The sequence below is a fragment of the Salmo salar genome, chromosome ssa12, assembly GCF_905237065.1.
Source record: "Salmo salar chromosome ssa12, Ssal_v3.1, whole genome shotgun sequence".
Classification (NCBI taxonomy): Eukaryota; Metazoa; Chordata; class Actinopteri; order Salmoniformes; family Salmonidae; genus Salmo; species Salmo salar.
This window is the reverse complement of record NC_059453.1, coordinates 68,947,991-68,958,831: the sequence shown is the minus strand read 5'-3', so window position 1 is coordinate 68,958,831 and position 10,841 is coordinate 68,947,991.

Below are 10,841 nucleotides of genomic sequence, written 5' to 3'. Positions count from 1 at the left end.
ATCCCTGTAGCCGTCTTTATCATGGCAACACGGGCCACGTCACAGTCAGCTACCTACACGTCTTCCATCTGCCATCCCTGTAGCCGTCTTTATCATGGCAACACGGGCCACGTCACAGTCAGCTACCTACACGTCTTCCATCTGCCATCCCTGTAGCCGTCTTTATCATGGCAACACGGGCCACGTCACAGTCAGCTACCTACACGTCTTCCCTCTGCCATCCCTGTAGCCGTCTTTATCATGGCAACACGGGCCACGTCACAGTCAGCTACCTACACGTCTTCCATCTGCCATCCCTGTAGCCGTCTTTATCATGGCAACACGGGTCACGTCACAGTCAGCTACCTACACGTCTTCCATCTGCCATCCCTGTAGCCGTCTTTATCATGGCAACACGGGCCACGTCACAGTCAGCTACCTACACGTCTTCCCTCTGCCATCCCTGTAGCCATCTTTATCATGGCAACACGGGCCACGTCACAGTCAGCTACCTACACGTCTTCCATCTGCCATCCCTGTAGCCGTCTTTATCATGGCAACACGGGCCACGTCACAGTCAGCTACCTACACGTCTTCCATCTGCCATCCCTGTAGCCGTCTTTATCATGGCAACACGGGCCACGTCACAGTCAGCTACCTACACGTCTTCCATCTGCCATCCCTGTAGCCGTCTTTATCATGGCAACACGGGCCACGTCACAGTCAGCTACCTACACGTCTTCCATCTTTACCTTTTACTTCCTTTTCTCTTCTCTTTATTCCCCCCCTTTTTCTCCCTCTTACTTGATGAAAAACACATTGTCTTCCACATATTGGCAAGAGTGTCTGGCAAAAGACAGTAAGAGATAGCCCTCTAAGTTAATAGCCCTGATACAGATATGACATGGAATTGTTTAATGACAGTCAATTATTGCAACACACACAGACAGGCAGGCAGACAGATAAATACACAGGCGTGCGTTTACACCCCCCCCCCCCACACACCCGCACACACACACCCACCCACACACAACCCCCCCCCACACACACACACACACAAGGCTGAGGTGGCATGCCCATGTGTCTCCTAGACATATCTGTACATTAATTTACTGTAGTGCTTTAATAAACTGCTAAAACCTTGACTGTGCTTTTCATCATAAGTCATCTTCTGTGGAGATCATCGTAAAACGCTCAAGTCGTAAAACGTTGCATAGCACACACAGTTCTGGTGTTCAGCACTGCGCTTCTCTCAGTATTCACATCCTGGAACATGGCTCTCTGCCAGCTGTGTGTGTGTCCCAGGTTGAAGGGTTCCTCTTGTGATTCTCAGTTATTTCCAAGCTCTGATTTGTTGTCCCAGAGGAGACGTTTAAACATGCTCGATCGTGATTGGCTGTCCCTAAGGGGACATTTAAACAGGCTTGATCTTGATTGGCCCTCCCGGAGGAGATACTTAAACCAGTCTGTCAGTAATGAGGAAGCGCAATGAGTCTTGTGGGACTCTTCACTCAGCTCTACATTAACCCAATGAGTCCCAGGTGGGACTCACGATATATAATTCTAACACCACATTGTATGTTTGAGCTACATATTTCTGGGTTGATTCGTCCATTTCTTCTACATCCGTTGGTACCAACCAATAGTCTGTGTGATTAACGGGGGCTAAACTAGAGCGGCATTTCTGAGTCTGAGTGGTCTGTAGTCCGAATGGTCTGTAGTCCGAATGGTCTGTAGTCCGAGTTGTCTGTAGTCCGAGTGGTCTGTAGTCCGAGTGGTCTGTAGTCCGAGTGGTCTGTAGTCCGAGTGGTCTGTAGTCCGAATGGTCTGTAGTCTGAGTGGTCTGTAGTCTGAGTGGTCTGTAGTCTGTGTCACGATCGTCGTTAGAAATGGCGGACCAAAACGCAGCAGGTATGTGTATACTCATCTTCTTTATTTACCGGAAAAGAAGGAAAAACCAAACAAACACGTATACAAAAAATAAACAAAACGATGAACGACAAAATGACAGCCTTGAAGGCACCACAGCAATCCAAGAACAATCTCCCACAAAATACAAGACAAACACACCCAACTAATATAGGACTACCAATCAAAGGCAACACCAAACAGCTGCCTTCAATTAACACTCACTAGACTACACATAGAAAAACATAAACATAGACCATAACCCAAAACCCGGAAATAATAAATCAAACGCCCTCCTAACTAACACACCACCCCGAACCACATAAAACAAATACCCTCTGCCACGTCCTGACCAAACTACAATAACAATTAACCATTATACTGGCCAGGACGTGACAGTCTGAGTGGTCTGTAGTCTGAATGGTCTGAGCTACAAACTATTAAAAGCTACTGTATCAATGGAAAGCAGAGACTCTCACAAGCCACACAGCTGTAGTTAGAAGGTAAAGGGTTCTTCTACAAAGAAGACCCAAGAAGGACATAGTGTCTATAATACTGTCAAACTCCAAAGAGTTGTCCCTGACTAGTTGGTCCTTCAAATTTTTATTGACATTTGTCAATAAAACTCATGAATTCAACCTTTTGTCAAATTGTTTTGTGTTCTGCTTGTAGCCCTGGTTGTCCTGAACACACACACCACACTAACACAGAGAGAGAGGAGAGAGAACGAGAGAGGAGAGAGAACGAGAGAGGAGAGAGAGAGAGGATAAGAGCTTGGCTACGCCAGAACACCAGCTCAGCTGTGATGGTGATGATTGTGCCCATGGGGCTCTGATCTTATGAGTTATGTGAGAGTTGAAGAGTAGATAATACCTGTACTGGCAAACACACAGTTTATCATAGAAAGTAGCAGAGAAAATACTTTTTTTTCTAGTTCTGCAGTGTAATGTGAAGTATAACAGGCCTGGACCTTGAGAAACAGCATGGATATCAGCAGGTTTTGGTATCACCACTATGACATTATGACCACTAATCTGTGTGCTTGGATAGCAACAGCGACAGTGTTATCTAAATGTCTCCTCTGCAGGTGTCTACCCCTAGCTAACACACCATCACATATAGGAGCCTGTGGGATAATTAATGGCTGTCAGTTGCTCTTTAGCGTAAGAAGGCGCTGACAGACAGCAGTCCAGAAATGCACGGAATGTGTGAAGGCCTCGCAGGGGTGGAGGGGTGTGTGTAGGGGGGCATATTTCTACCCCCTTAGGGCCAGATAATCTGGGTCACCTACCCTGGGAGTTCTCCCTCATCTACAACGATTTGAGGAATTCCAATTCTGTGGTGTGTGTTTGCCATCTGTGTACCCATGTGCATGTTTGTGTGTTTCACTACAAACCACCCCATCAATAAAACCAGACAACACAGACTTGATCTTTTCATCTTTAGTTTAATGTAATGAGTATGGAGGCAAAGCATTTGTTGTCCATTTCGCTGTCGGATCTTTTTTCTCCAGCAGATGGCAGCAGTGAGAGCAGTAGTCTCACCTGTGGTTAAACAGCGCACCCTGGTGGTTAAGGATTGTTCTACATATACTCAAGAATATAACATCCTTGAAAGACTGCAGGCAGAGCTTCCAGGATTGTGATTAGTATGGAGGATACAGTGATGGAACTTAACTTAGACATTGCCTTTTTCTCAGTATGATTGGAATGTTGAATATTTACACTTTGATTGTGATTTAGAGCCTCACATTGCAAAAACCCATTTGATGTCAAACTAAGCTAAGGGCCTTTCAGATGATCATTATCACCTGCAAAGAAGAATGGGTACAGCCTCTCAGTGAAGGTGCAGCCAGTGAAAGAGTAGATATGAGACCTGGCCTCCACATTGGTTGAACTCCCCCTCCTCCTCATAATCCCCAGCGTTCTGGGTCTTCTCATTCAGTGAGAGAGGTACACCATGTTCCGGGTCTTCTCATTCAGTGAGAGCTTTACACCGTGTTCTGCGTTAGCCACATACTCATCCCTCCTCAGCCTTACAGTGTAGAACCCATTTATTAGATTTAGCGTAATACTCCCCTTCCTGTTGATGGACTCTGGCCAATCCTAAAGCCCAGCAGATCTTCCCTTCCACCTGGACCTCACAGTAGGATCTTCCCTTCCACCTGGACCTCACAGTAGGATCTTCCCTTCCACCTGGACCTCACAGTAGGATCTTCCCTTCCACCTGGACCTCACAGTAGGATCTTCCCTTCCACCTGGACCTCACAGTAGGATCTTCCCTTCCACCTGGACCTCACAGTAGGATCTTCCCTTCCACGGACTCCACCTGACCTCACAGTAGGATCTTCTTCACGGGACCTCACAGTAGATCTTCCTTCCACCTGACCTCACAGTAGGATCTTCCCTTCCACCTGGACCTCACAGTAGGATCTTCCCTTCCACCGGGACCTCACAGTAGGATCTTCCCTTCCACCTGGACCTCACAGTAGGATCTTCCCTTCCACCGGGACCTCACAGTAGGATCTTCCTGAGGAAAACCCTTCCTTTCCCATGATACACACAGCAGGATCAAATCTCTCTGGGTTTGTAGGCAGATCCTGGATTAAGTTGCCATACCTCACTTGTTTTCTGTCTTCAGGTATGATGAGAAAGGGATTTGTTGTACCAGGGTCCAGAGTCACATCCACTGCATACTGTTGTATCCTCTTCAGTTTGATTTCAGGCAACTTCTCCATCTCTTTAGTAAGTGCCTTCTCCATATGAGAAATGGCTCTCATCACAGTCCCCACACACAGACTGCTGTGCACACTGATCCCAGACCAGTCCTTGGTGGATGGAAGGGTGCAGAGCGATGGGGAGCTCTGGAGGAGGTGGAGGTGGTCCTCAGTGTGAGAGTTTCTCCAGCTCAGTGTGAACACTGATCCCAGACCAGTCCTTGGTGGATGGAAGGGTGCAGAGCGATGGGGAGCTCTGGAGGAGGTGGAGGTGGTCCTCAGTGTGAGAGTTTCTCCAGCTCAGTGTGAACACTGATCCCAGACCAGTCCTTGGTGGATGGAAGGGTGCAGAGCGATGGGGAGCTCTGGAGGAGGTGGAGGTGGTCCTCAGTGTGAGAGTTTCTCCAGCTCAGTGTGAACACTGATCCCAGACCAGTCCTTGGTGGATGGAAGGGTGCAGAGCGATGGGGAGCTCTGGAGGAGGTGGAGGTGGTCCTCAGTGTGAGAGTTTCTCCAGCTCAGTGTGAACACTGATCCCAGACCAGTCCTTGGTGGATGGAAGGGTGCAGAGCGATGGGGAGCTCTGGAGGAGGTGGAGGTGGTCCTCAGTGTGAGAGTTTCTCCAGCTCAGTGTGAACACTGATCCCAGACCAGTCCTTGGTGGATGGAAGGGTGCAGAGCGATGGGGAGCTCTGGAGTAGGTGGTCCTCAGTGTGAGAGTTTCTCCAGCTCAGTGTGTCACCTCTGTAGCTCAGTGATTTCCTGCTCCAGCTCTTTAATGAGGCCTTCAGCCTGCCTCTCTGCTTCTCCTCAATGACCTTAATTAGCTCAACCTGGCTTCTGTCAATGAATCGCACCAGTGAAGACCTCCAGACTGCCCGCTATCTCATCTCTGTTTCTCTCTTGCTGAGCTCTACTGAGTGTTGGATCTCCTTAACCTTCTGCACTCTCACTCACTCACTCACTCACTCACTCACTCACTCACTCACTCACTCACTCACTCACTCACTCACTCACTCACTCACTCACTCACTCACTCATCTGCTGTGCTTTCCCCCTTGGCATCCGCAGGTGAGCCTTCCTCTCTCCACACTCTTCCTCTATAGGGATAGTATTGTGGGTCTTGTTGTCTGTTTCAGTGCAGATCTGACATACATACTTTCGGTCACTCCGACAGAACAGCTCCAGGGGTCTCTCCAGGGGTCTCAAAGACACTGATAGCAAATGACTTAAAAAATATATTGTATTATGGCTAACAGAACAAGGAAAATCAACCCCAGATTGAACAGATCAGTTTCTGATCGCACCATCCGTCGCTTTTTGAGCAAAAGTGGGCTCCATGGAAGAAGCAGGACTCCACTTTTGAAAGAAAAACATAAAAAAGTCAGACTGGAATTTGTTAAAATGCATATTGACAAGCCACAGTCCTTCTGGGAGAAGGTCCTTTAGGCAGATGAGTCAAAACTGGAGCTATTTGGCCAGTCACATCAGCTCTATGTTCACATTCAGCTTTCAAAGTAAAGAACACCATACCTACAGTGAAACATGGAGGAGGCTCGGTTATGTTTTGGGGCTGCTTTGCTGCGCCTGGCACAGGGTGCCTTGAATCTGCGCAGGGCACAATGAAATCTCAAGACTATCAAGGCATTCTGGAGTAAAACGTACTGCCCAGTGTCAGAAAGCTCTGTCTCAGTAGCAGGTCATGGGTCCTCCAACAGGATAATGACCCTAAACACACAGCTAAAAGCACCCATAGAATGGATAAGAACAAAACATTGGACTATTCTGAAGTGATCTTCTATGAGTCCTGATCTGAATCCTATCGAACATCTATGGAAAGAGATGAAGCCTGCAGTCTGGCGAAGTAACCCATCAAACCTGAGACAGCTGGAGCAGTTTGCTCAGGAAGAGTGGGCCAAACTACCTGTTAACAGGTGCAGAAGTCTCATTGAGAGCTACAGAAAACGTTTGATTGCAGTGATTCCCTCTAAAGGTTGTGCAACAAAATATTAGGTTAAGGGTCCCATCATTTTTGTCCATGCCATTTTCATTTGTTAACAATATTATGTTGAATAAAAATCTAAAAACAAAGTCTGATTTCTATTAAATATGGAATGAACAATGGTGGATGCCAATGACTTCAGTCAGTTTCAAGTTATTTCAGCGAAAATTGTGCATTCTTCGTTTTTTGTGGATGGGTACCAACAAATTTGAGCACATCTGTATGTGTTATGATAATTGCGTTGTTTTCTCTATAACCTTTTAGTTAATATGCCTTGCCGCTGTGATATATAGGCCAAAACAATAAGAAGACACAATGGTAGAATAAATTCAGCCACACTTTTGTTTCATCACAAAACCGGAGAGCAACATCTGTCCGGTGGAGTCCACAAAACATATCGCATGTACCAACCAGTTACATGACCTACAGCATGGTCAAGTTAATGGTCAGACTACCATACAACTTTGACTGCTAACTTTCAGACTACTATACAACTTGATTATAAAGCAGTGGTTCCCTACCTTTTTCAGTTACTGTACCAACAACTGTATTTTGATCTGCCCTGAGTACCCCTGAAGATCATCATGTGCATTTTACCAGTAAGCCTAAGGTCTCATTAGTCTTCTGAAGTACCCCCTGTGGATTTGTCCTCGTACCCCTGTGGATTTGTCCTCGTACCCCTGTGGATTTGTCCTCGTACCCCTGTGGATTTGTCCTCGTACCCCTGTGGATTTGTCCTTGTACCCCTGTAGATTTGTCCTTGTACCCCTGTGGATTTGTCCTCGTACCCCTGTGGATTTGTCCTCGTACCCCTGTGGATTTGTCCTCGTACCCCAGTGGATTTGTCCTCGTACCCCTGGTTGGGAACCACTGATTTAGAACCCCTGAGAGGCACCGCAAGTCGCAAAGACAACAGGCCTCCACTATTCCAGCACCATCTCGACATCCTTAAATCACCTATGCTTAGTCTAATACAGTGACAACTAAAATATTCCAAATACAATCTAGTCCAATCAATGTACGATAAATATAATGTGGCTGTCCATGGTACTGATTTCTGTGTGTGTGTGTGTGTGTGTGTGTGTGTGTGTGTGTGTGTGTGTGTGTGTGTAAGTAGAAAAAACATGACTCACCCTACTTGTAGAGAAACACCAATGCCATCCTCCTCTCTTTCAAGTTGCCAAAACGGTCTATGACTATCATATAGTACACGCTTTTAGTTTTTGTTGTCCTAGGCTACCTGGCTAAAATAATTGCCTGCTAGGCTAACTTCCTTTCATGGACAACGATTAGCCAACTACATATTGAACTTCCATCTTCTCAGGCCAGAAGCACAACATATGAATTTATGGTTGGATCAGAATCGCCGTTATAATCATTGGTCAGTACAGAAATTTAAGTAAAACCACATGTCCAAATCCTTATCTCTGTTGATGGCTAATTTAGGAAAGGGACAGTTTTAGCTAGCTAGCCACTGGAGGTCAACAACACAACGAGATGCAACAATAAAAGTCGTTTTTTGTCGATCAAATTACTTTTGGCTTGACGTGATTGGTGTGAAGCTAAATCCAATCTGGCTTCCCTTGACACTTATTTGGCGTGCCAGGACCAGTTGAGCTCGCTCAGTTCAGCTCAATGCTGATTGGCTGTTATTCAATGCTACGGGTGGCAACAATATGATTTTGAGCAGACAGCATCAGAAAGATGAACTAGATACAGACACAGAGGGGCGCTGTTTCACTCGCTTGGATGTTTTCTCTGGTGACATACATTCAGTCTCTTGTAAATTGAAGGAAAATTATGAAACAGAGGGACAAAAGATAATATTTATAGCGTTTTTTTATTGGTAAGCCTGGCTTCCCTTGAATACACACCACTGTGTATCCTACAAATGAATGTGATATTCGAGCCCATCTCGCTCACCAATTGATTGGACAGTGTACACATGATTTCAGTTTGAGAGTGTGAAATAGGGGGTTAGATTTATTTCGACATTAAAAAGAGAAACTTAAACGGCAACTATGTTCATATTGATCTGAGCCTTGCTGTTGGAAAACCATTACAGTGTCCGACTTTCAGCTGTCACAGATGCACCTCGACTTCTGTCTGTAGTCATCTTCAGTAGCCTCACAACCCGAACACATCCACTAATAACACATACTGGGCTTGTTCAACATTATGCTGTGCTGAGTTGGTAATCAACAGTGAGGTTGGAATTTATCAGATGTGAAGTGGAAAATCCCAGATGGATGCATTCACGTACCTTGAACTCATTGAGAAACGCCGACTGGCTAATGGACAACAATCTGCGTAAACCAAGTTTCCAGTTTTATTCATTGGTTGTACAGGATTCACATGCACCGTCCAAATGAAACGCTTACTTGCAGGTTCCTTCTTGACGATGCAAAAATAAGAAATAAAATGCAAAAACAGTAAATGGCTCAGTAGAAATGAATAAACATCTTATCATAAGTACAGTATAATACAGGAAGGCAAAAATGATAGTTCAATATTTACACAAGTACAGTTGAAGTCGGAAGTTTACATACACTTAGGTTGGAGTCATTAAAACTCATTTTTCAACCACTCCACAAATTTCTTGTTAACAAAATATAGTTTTGGCAAGTCGGTTAGGACATCTACTTTGTGCATGACACAAGTCATTTTTCCAACAATTGTTTACAGACAGATTATTTCACATATAATTCACAATTCCAGTGGGTCAGAAGTTAACATACACTAAGTTGACTGTGCCTTTAAACAGCTTGGAACATTCCAGAAAATGATGTCATGGCTTTAGAAGCTTCTGATAGGCTAATTGACATCATTTGAGTCAATTGGAAGTGTAACTGTGGATGTATTTCAAGGCTTACCTTCAAACTCAGTGCCTCTTTGCTTGACATCATGGGAAACTCAAAAAAAATCAGCCAAGACCTCCACACGTCTGGTTCATCCTTGGAAGCAATTTCAAAATGCCTGAAGGTATCACATTCATCTGTACAAACAATAGCACGCAAGTATAAACACCATGGGACCACGCAGCCGTCATACCGCTCAGGAAGGAGACGCGTTCTGTCTCCTAGAGATGAATGGACTTTGGTGCGAAAAGTGCAAATCAATCCCAGAATTACAGCAAAGGACCTTGTGAAGATGCTGGAGGAAACAGGTACAAAAGTATCTATATCCACAGTAAAACGAGTCCTATATCGACATAACCTGAAAGGCCGCTCAGCAATGAAGATGCTACTGCTCCAAAACCACCATAAAAAAGCCAGACTACGGTTTGCAACTGCATATGGGGACAAAGATTGTACTTTTTGGAGAAACGTCCTCTGGTCTGATGAAACAAAAATAGAACTGTTTGGCCATAATGACCATCGTTATGTTTGGAGGAAAAAGGGGGAGAATTGCAAGCCGAAGAACACCATCCCAACCGTGAAACACGGGGGTGGCAGCATCATGTTGTGGGGGTGCTTTGCTGCAGGAGGGACTGGTGCACTTCACAAAATAGATGGCATCATGAGGTAGGAAAATTATGTGGATATATTGAAGCGACATCAGTCAGGAAGTTAAAGCTTGGTCGCAAATGGGTCTTCCAAATGGACAATGACCCCAAGCATACTTCCAAAGTTGTGGCAAAATGCCTTAAGGACAACAAAGTCAAGGTATTGGAGTGGCCATCACAAAGCCCTGACCTCAATCCCTTAGTAAATTTGTGGGCAAGGAGGCCTACAAACCTGACTCAGTTACACCAGCTCTGTCAGGAGGAATGGGACCCAACTTATTGTGGGAAGCTTGTGGGAGGCTACACAAAACGTTTGACCCAAGTTAAACAATTTAAAGGCAATGCTACCAAATACTAATTGACTGTATGTAAACTTCTGACCCACTGGGAATGTAATGAAAGAAATAAAAGCTGAAATAAATAATTATCTTTACTATTATTCTGACATTTCACATTCTTAAAATAAAGTGGTGATCCTAACTGACCTAAGACATGGAATTTTTACTTGGATTAAACGTCAGGAATTGTGAAAAACTGAGTTTAAATGTATTTGGCTAAGGTGTATGTAAACTTCCGACTTCAACTGTATCAGGGGTGGGGGGGAAGTGTGTTGTTTTATTAGACGTTTATTTCTACTGGGCAGGTCACCATTGAGACCAGGGGACATGAACATACATTATGTGTATTAAATTGACAATCAATACAATAAATCCATCAAGATGAATAAAAAA